The sequence below is a fragment of the Mirounga angustirostris genome, unplaced genomic scaffold (genome assembly GCF_029215605.1).
Source record: "Mirounga angustirostris isolate CCGP_5_RB_7025 unplaced genomic scaffold, mMirAng1.0.hap1 SCAF_195, whole genome shotgun sequence".
Lineage (NCBI taxonomy): Eukaryota > Metazoa > Chordata > Mammalia > Carnivora > Phocidae > Mirounga > Mirounga angustirostris.
The window spans coordinates 37769-46307 of record NW_026991903.1 but is presented as its reverse complement, the minus strand read 5'-3'; the positions used below and the strand labels follow the sequence as shown (position 1 = coordinate 46307).

The following is an 8539-nucleotide window of genomic DNA, read 5'->3' as shown; positions in this document are numbered from 1 at the left end:
GACCCGCCAGGCCCCAGTCCTCCTCACCCGCTAGGGCCCCCACTTCCATACCATAGTCCAGGTCGCTATTATCCCCGCCCCCACCCCTACAGCTGCAGGAATCTGTCCTCCTCCTGGGCGCCCCCATTCAAGCTCTTCAGGGGTCTGGGTGGCTCTCTGCTGTGCCCCAGTCCTCAGCCACTGGATGTCCCAGCCCACCCTACACTGCGTTCTGGACATGTCTTCTTTTACCCAACAACCTCAGCCCCTCTGAGCCTTTGCTCAGGCGGTTTCTCCCGCTGGGAACGCGCCCCCCCTCCCCCCCCATTTGCCTGGCGGCTCCCATTCATCCCTCCTCTGCAGCACAGCCTTCCTTAGCCACCCCAGCCCCCAGCAGGTGACTCAGGCTCCTCGCCCCCGTGTTTCAATGGCTCTGTTTTCTGTCCACCTGGATCCACAGTAGGGGTCCTGAGCACTGGAGGACTGGGTCACTCAACTTTCAGAGGTACTAAACATGCGGGATGTTGGAGACAGGAGTAGATGAGTGAATGAGTCTGGGGCTGAGGGTCCTGAGTAGTGCAGGGCCTCTACCACCCACCCTGGTCAGCCCGTGCACCTCCTCAGCCTGGCATTCAAGACCCTCGTAGTCATCCTTGCTGGCTTTCCTGTCCCTGACACCTTTCCCACTTGTGCGGGTTGTCCTCACCACTGGACTCCATCCTTTTTCACCCCGGTGCCTTCACCCATACAACTGCCTGTGGCCATCACAGGGTCATGGGCAGTGCACTGTGGGTAGCATCCCTCTGCCCAGCATGCTGTTCTCACCGGACCCTAGGGCCTAGTTAGGACTCTGGGTGCCCTGGGGGCTCCCCAGCAAATTGTGGGGAGGGAGGGTCTGGTGTGAATCCAGGCTGGGCTGGGAGGGGATGGCAAGGTAGCCACAGGGACCTGTGTCCCTTGAGCGCACAGGGGCCTAGCCACTATGTAGCTCTGTGCCCGTGTGTGTGTGTGATTGAGGGTGCTGCCAACCCTGTTCTTTGGCAGCCCTGGACCCAGGCCACCATGAAGACTTCTGGATCCCCCTATTCATTCATTCATTCATTCATTCATTCATTCATTGTAGCCTCTCTGGAAGGTGCAAGGGGAGGTGAGAATTTGGCACTCTGTCAAACCCCACAGAGCCCCCCATTCCTGCTGAGTCACCTGACCCCCTGGGATATCCAGTGTCTGGTTCTGCTGGTCCCCAGGGCCTCGTTAACCATACTCCTGCCCCCCCTCCCCTCAGTAATTAAAATATTGCAGAAAAAAAATGCCCTGGATTCCTTCCCCAGGCCTGCTGGAGTCAGGTTGTGTGACCCAGGGGCTCTGCCTCCTCTGAGCCTCACCTATGAAGTGAAGGAGACCCCTAACATCTGTGGTGGGGGCACAGCAAGGAGGCTGGGAAAGGCTGGGGAGGGGGGCGGGGGGGGTGATGGTGGACAGACTCCAGATCTGTGATGTGGTATGAGAGCCAGGAAGGGTGGGGCTGGGCTGCCAGGGCAGAGAGGGGCCTCGAAGTTTTCTGACTGTTGAGGCTGCTGGAGGGATGTGGTAGGAACAGAGCCTTTGCGGTGAAGAGCTGACGATCCTGCAGGTGAGGCAGATATGAGGTCATGGCTGGTGGCAGAGAGTCCCAAAGTCATGGGCAGACAGATTACCCAGGAGCGAGTGCAGAGTGGGAGGAGAGGCCCCGGGGACCCCAACCAGCCCAGAGGGGGGCTGCAGAGGCGTTGGTGAGGGGTGAACAGGCAGCTGTGGTCAACATGACCCTGAGCCCCTGAGGTCAAGGGCAGCGATAGTCAAGAAATAGGTTGCGGTGACTGTAGCCTGAGCCTCACAGGTGGGGGGGCCAGCAGAAGCTGAGGACTGGAGGTGAGAGGATAGGTTGGGGAGCCCTTGCCTAGGCTCGTTGGTCAGAACAGAGGTAGCTTCGGAAGGAATGGGACAAGAAGCAGGAACAGAGCTACTGACCGGGCCAGGGGGACTGGCACACAGGCCTGCTTTCTGGTTCTTCTGCTTTCTAGAATATCCTCATAGGCCAGCCTGCCTGGCCCCCTGCACAGAGGAACTGAGTGGGGCCCAGTGCAGGGCCTAGCTCCTTCCCCACTCCGGCCCCCTCTGTGTGCTCAGGGCCAGGGCCTGGTCTGCTGGGGGTGGGGAGGCCGGCTCTCACAGCTCCGGGAGCTGTCCCCGTCTGGGCTCTGGGCTCTGTGCATTCAGGTGGGCCCCTCTGCACAGGCAGGGTTGGGCGATCAGCGGGCTTGGCCACTGATTAACCCAGAGCCTGGGAGGAGGGAAAACCCTGGGCTCTGACTCTTCCTGGAGAAGGGGGGCAGGCTCCGCGTCACTGAATTGCCTCACCTTTGCTCTCTGTTGCCGTGAAACCCTGGCGGCCCCCCAGAGAGGAGGTCTTATTTTCCAAAGCCGAGGGCGGTGGGAGCCAGGGAAGAGTTCAGTCGGCAGGGCCAGGCGGGCTTTGTATGTCGGAGGGGCCCTGGTGGCCTCGGAGGGGGCAGGGGAGCCTCCCAGTCATCACGGGAGTGTCTGGAAATGCAGATGCCCAGGTCACCCCCTCCGCCAACCCCACGAGGTAGAACTGAGTGTGAGCGTTCAGGGCACGGTGGTCTTTGTCTTCTTCCGCAACTGTCTGCACACCAAGTTCTGGCCCAGCCTGGTTCTCAGTGAAGGGGGGCACAAGGCGGGGAGACCCTCCCGGGTTGGCTCTGAGGGTCTGGGGAGGGCGACCCCCATGGGAAGCGGGAAGTATGGTCTGCCGAGCCCCCAGCCACCCTGGGAGGAGAAGGGGGCTAGCCTTGGAGCTGGGCCTGGAGTGGGCTGCCCCTTGCCTTTCTGGTCACAGACCCCGGCCCTCAGCACGGACTCTAGAGCATGGATGCCCACCCAGTCTCTAGCCAGCTGTGCCGCTTGCTTGCTGTGGGAGCCAGACTGACTAGGCCCCTGGCTTGGCTGGGGCCTGGGCCTTGGCCCCAGGGCTCTTAGGAAAGGAAGGCTGTGGTACCTTTGGGGCCCCGAAGTGCAGGCCACGTAGTGGAGCGTCAGTAGACTAAGCGGGCAGCTCGGGCTTGGGTCATGGCTCAAGGCACCACTCTGGGCTAGTTCATGCTGCCTCACGGAGCTCTGGCGGCCCTGTTGCCTTGTTTCGGTGTTCCCAGCTGTCAGAGCCCAGGACCAGTCTTTGCTGGCCAAGAGATGGTGAGGGTGGCAGTGGTGACAGATGCTGGGAGGTGGGCAGGGGCCATGGGAGGCCTGTGGCCTGAAGGGCAGGTCTGAGCTGCAGGTGGCTCCTCATTTAAAGAAGGGGCGAGAGGGTCCGGGGCTTCCTGTGGGGACTGGACTTGGGCACACTCTGCCCCTGAACACCCCTTGGCTACGAGGCCCTGGAGCTGCTCCCCGGTCTCCTGGTGGCTCTGGCTACCCAGGCATTCCCTAGGAACTGTCCTGGGGCAAGGGCAAACTCATTACCTAGTAAGGACCTTGCCTGACTTCAGTAATGAGCTCATTACCTGATAATGACCTTGTTTGCCTCATCCTGGTGTCAGCAGCCCTAGAACGTCTGGCCTGGGGTGGTTCTGACCAGTCCTGACCGTGGCCTTCAGCCTCCCCACCCGCCCCAGATGGTGCATCAGGCCCGCCAGGATCTGTGTGCCCTGCAGGCCCAGCCTGGGCTCCCAGTGGGACCATTCTGGGTTCCTGACCACCCCCCAGCTGCACAATCTGGGCAAGTGAACCCTTTAACCTCTGTTCCTCACTCCCTCACCCACAGGTGGGGCAAGAGGGTTTGCGTGGAACAGAGGGAGGAGGGCCGCCTCTGAGGGACACTCTCTGACCACACAGCGCTCCTCAGAGGCTCCCCTTCTACAAGTTGGGGGAGGGGGTCGCCACGTCAGGACCATCCACACAACCACTGGTCCCTGGCATGGCCCCTCATCTCCTCACTCCCGGTATAGGGGAGTATGGGGAGGTCTGAGGGCTGGGTCAGCCTGCCCCATCAGGGTCCCCTCACCTCCCCTGTGGCCAGAGGGCATTTCCCTGTCCTCAACCCGCTTCTCTTAGCAGCACTAACACAGCCGGCTATGGTCTCCTACTCACACCCTCCTGGTGACCCCAGATCCTGGCAGACGCCTCTCACCCCCATGCCATCCCCCTGGATGAGAGCGGGCCCCTCATCCCCCCCATGCCCCCACCTGCCTCACTTCTCCAGGCCTTGGGTTTCGCCCTTTTCTTCTCAGTGGGAGCCTGATCAACCTAATTCTTTTTTTTTTTTTTTAAGATTTTATTTATTTGAGAGAGAGAATGAGATAGAGAGAGCATGAGAGGAGGGAGGGTCAGAGGGAGAAGCAGACTCCCTGCTGAGCAGGGAGCCCGATGCGGGACTCGATCCCGGGACTCCAGGATCATGACCGGAGCCTAAGGCAGTCACCTAACCAACTGAGCCACCCAGGAACCCCAACCCAATTCTGATTAAGACCCACCTCTGCCCAACATCCTCCGCGAACTGCCACCTCACTCCTGCAAGAGGCCGGGATCCTGCGTGCCCCGGGGTTTGGACCTGCCCCCTCAGTGACCCGCTTCCTCTTGTTCCCCAGGCCAGCACCCACCCACCCCAAGCCTGTGCACATCCTGCTCCCTCTGCCTCAGGTCACAGTTTACGTGGCCTCCTAGAAAGGCCTGCCCTGACCCGGGGGCCCTTCCCCATGCTGCCCCTGCATCTGCCTACCTGGCACTCACCAAACTTTGCATTTCCTCCTGGAATGTGGGGTCTCTGGTCTCTGTCCTTGTTTGGGTTTGACTTCCAAAAGGGCAGGGACACCCCGGCATCCTCAAGGTCCAGAAACTTGTGCCTGGCACACAGTAGGCATGGCCTAAATCCACTCTCCGTGAATGAAGGTGTCTGCACTGGGCTTGGCATTGAGTAAGCACTCAGTGTTGGCTTTATTTCCAGGCCTGCACGGCAGGGGTGATCGTGGAAGGTCCAGCTTGTGGGGCTGGCTGTGTCTCTAGTGTCCCCTGCCTGGGATGGCCTGAGGAAGGGCAGGGTCCTCACTCCGCCCACACCTAGAGTTTCCCCACCCCGCCTGGAGTTGACCGTGGCCAGGCTCTCTGCCCTCACCCTCGATGTGCCCCAATGTGGTGGGGTGGCAGGGGAGAGCATGAAGAGTATACAAGTGGGGGAGGTTGGTGTCAGGGAGGCCTGGGCTGCATAGGGGGATGAAGTTGGGGGTGATATTCATACAGGGAGGGGGTGTCAGGACTGGGGGGATGGACTGGGGCCAGTACGGGAGGGCGCATGTCACAGGAGGGGAGCCCTAACCACTCCCCACCCACCCCACTGAGCCCCCTCGAGGCCTTTCATGAGTCTGGCATGAGAGATGGAGACAAGGGAGTGTGAGTGTAGACCGCTTTCCAGGATTTGAACCACGTCATGTCAGACATCTATGTACACCCTTGTAACTAACACCCACATCAAGATCTTTCCCCTACACCTTCCTGTCTCAAAATTTAGTTCGAAGGAGATCAGTTTTTTCTGTATTATATGTTTAATGTCATGTATGATAACACACAAGATAGCACGTAACATGCGTGTCTGCTAAAAGCATCCCAGCAGAACAACTGTGAGTCAGCGACCCAACCCAGGAATTGCTCCAGTACCAATGAGTCCTCTCCTTCTCTCCAAAGGCACCTGCTATGCTGAATTGTGTGTTTCCCTGACTTTTATATCTATATATCTTATCATGTATGTAAGTATCTCTACACAGTGTGTCATTTGGTTCGCTTGTCTTTGAGGGCCGTAACAATGGCATTAGGCCGTGTGTGCGCTTGTGGGTCTTGCCTTCTCCACCTAAGGTTACTTGAGATTCATCAGGTTGCTGGGGTGGAGCTGGTGTTCGTTCTTTTTTCCTGTTGAGTTGTTTTGGTTTTCTTTTTTCTTATTGAATTGTAAGTGTCTTTTCATTTCATTGTTTTAAAACAACAGAAGGTCTCCTGATTTACCGCTTTTCCTGATTCTGATTTATTCAGGAATAATCATTGTACCTGGTGGTATAGATAATAAAAAGGTCTGGGGTTGGAAGCTGTGTGGTTTATGGATTATTTTAATCGATCAAAGAGCTTTGATTCAACTCTATGGAAACAGATGCAATTTTGTTCTCCGATATTCAGATTTCTGTTCCAGGACAGACCTTCATTTTCTCTCTTCATTCTCCTTTTATTTGATGGATGGCTGCTGAAAGTGACAAATATATTTACATATAACTATGGAGGCCCACATGATTTTGCTTCATGTGTTGAGAATAGGATCGCACTAGGAATGATGAAATTGGCAGTTGTACATTCTGAAATTGCTCTACTTCTGAAGTTATGAGCATACTCTCTTAAATATTGCCCTTAAAACTGACCTACCATTGATTAGATGAATTGTGGCCATTTACAATAAGGAGGACCTAAATACGTGGAGGAAGAGCATGATGTACTTTAACTCCTCTTTAGAACCAACCAATAAAGTTTTAGTTTTCTTCATTTTAACAAATTAAGGCATTGCGTTTGTTTTTGAGAATGTGGCTCTTTCTATTTATGATGGGTCTGATCTTGGCAGAACTTTGCATTATGAACAAAGGGTCTCCATCAACTATGACTTCCTATGTGGAGGAAAAATGCTCGTGAGATGATCACCTCAGTGCTGGTAGAAACATCCTAACAAATCCGACAAAAGTTCTCCCCTCACCCTTACCTGGATAACCACCTGTTCTGTCCTATATCCACTTGTTCATGTTAAGTCTCCCCATGTTCACAGGATGGAGTTCGGGGGCACTCGTGTTTCCTTTCCACGCAAATGTTAAGGATTACTTGTGTCACAGAAAACTCAGGCATCAGGTGACCTGCAGGAGGAAAACTTAAAGAATCTGAATAGAGAGGGCTGGAAGCTGAATGGGTCAGATCAGAATTAGTAAACACGTGTGGCTATGAACAATCAGCCTGACTGACGAGAGCAGAAGGTATAAACTGCAGAGACAGGCTCTCAGTAGCATCAATCAGCTGACAACTTCCTATTTTGCCTCCATCCAGACTTTTCTCCTGAGCCTCTCATGTATCCATCCAGCTGCATGGTAGGTCCACTTCTAGGTCTCACAAATGGTTCATCTCCACATGGTCAGAAGGAAACTGGATTGCAACCACTTAAGAACAAGCTTTCTCTTCCAGGCTCTCCCACTTCAATAAATGATTCAAAAATTCTCCAGTGATCAAACCAGAAGACTGACAGATATTCGAAACTCCCATACCTCACCACCCACATTCAGCCAAGAGATTTTATACAATTCATTACAAAATATATATTTTGAGTCGAGGTGCTTCTGTCCACTGCCATCACTTTCATCTTAGCCATCATCTTGGAGTCCAGACCACCACTCCCAATCCAGACCAGTAGAAACCGAATGAGAAATGTCAGTCAGGTAGGAATTGCACTAGTATGTTGTGAGACCCTCTTCTCCCAATGCACTGATACATAAATGGTTAAGAAAAGATTTTTTAAAATGATAAGACATAGATGGGAACACAAACATGTCAATATTTACATGCATCAGAAGAAAAAGGAAACACCGAATGTGAGCAAGGCTTAAGCCATGTGCATACTGACGCCTGTGTTCTGAATTAGGTGGAGGCACCTGAGAACACATGTCCATAGGGCAAGAGAAAACTGAGTAATCCAGGTGAGAAAGTCAGCCAGAGGCAAGCTCGGTGTTTAAAACCAGGGGCCCTGGGGCGCCTGGGTGGCTCAGTCAGTTAAGCGGCTGCCTTCGGCTCAGGTCATGATCCCAGCGTCCTGGGATCGAGCCCCACATCAGGCTCCCTGCTCCGCGGGAAGCCTGCTTCTCCCTCTGCCACTCCCCCTGCTTGTGTTCCCTCTCTCGCTGTGTCTCTGTCAAATAAATAAAATCTTTAAAAAATAAATAAATAAATAAATAAAATAAAATAATAAAATAAAATAAAATAAAATAATAAAATAAAATAAAATAAAACCAGGGGCCCTGGTAGGACTCTCACTCACATGAAAGCAGAGGTGCCAAAATGGATGCGGACTACTTCCCAGGGCTACAGGGGGCAGAAACCCAGCTGATCCAATATGGTGATGTAGAAAGTCCCTGAACTCACCTTGTCTGTCGACACACCGTGTCTACACCACCAGTAAGGGAGACAGAGGCACGGTCAGGAAGGCAATCCCCACTCCTGACACTGCAAAGTATAGTGGGGAGGGATAGTATTGAGTCACCATGGGCAGGTTTGTCAGCCCCGGGGCACAGAAGAAAAGCTGATGTTTAAAAGGGCACCTGGAGGGCGCCTGAGTGGCTCAGATGGTTAAGTGTCTGCCTTCGGCTCAGGTCATGATCCCAGAGTCCTGGGATCGAGTCCCACATCGGGCTCCCTGCTCCTTGGGAGCCTGCTTCTCCCTCTGCCTCTCTCTCTCTCTCTCTGTCTCTCATGAATAAATAAATAAAATCTTTAA

At 54.4% G+C, this 8539-nt stretch overlaps 1 long non-coding RNA gene across 3 annotated transcripts in view; it reads right to left on the bottom strand.

Annotated features, from left to right (window-relative positions):
- Nucleotides 1-6118: 6118 nt before the first annotated feature.
- LOC135363418 (uncharacterized) overlaps nucleotides 6119-8539 on the bottom strand; it is a 29727-nt gene continuing 27306 nt past the window's right edge. The window contains exons 7-9 of one of the 3 annotated variants that reach the window (XR_010409104.1): nucleotides 8188-8268; nucleotides 6767-6914; nucleotides 6119-6262 (exon numbers count right to left, since the gene is read on the bottom strand). This is a non-coding gene — a long non-coding RNA (uncharacterized LOC135363418). Of the gene's footprint in view, nucleotides 6263-6766; nucleotides 8269-8539 lie in introns of all 3 variants that reach the window. The other 2 variants (XR_010409102.1, XR_010409103.1) reach the window with 2 other exon arrangements.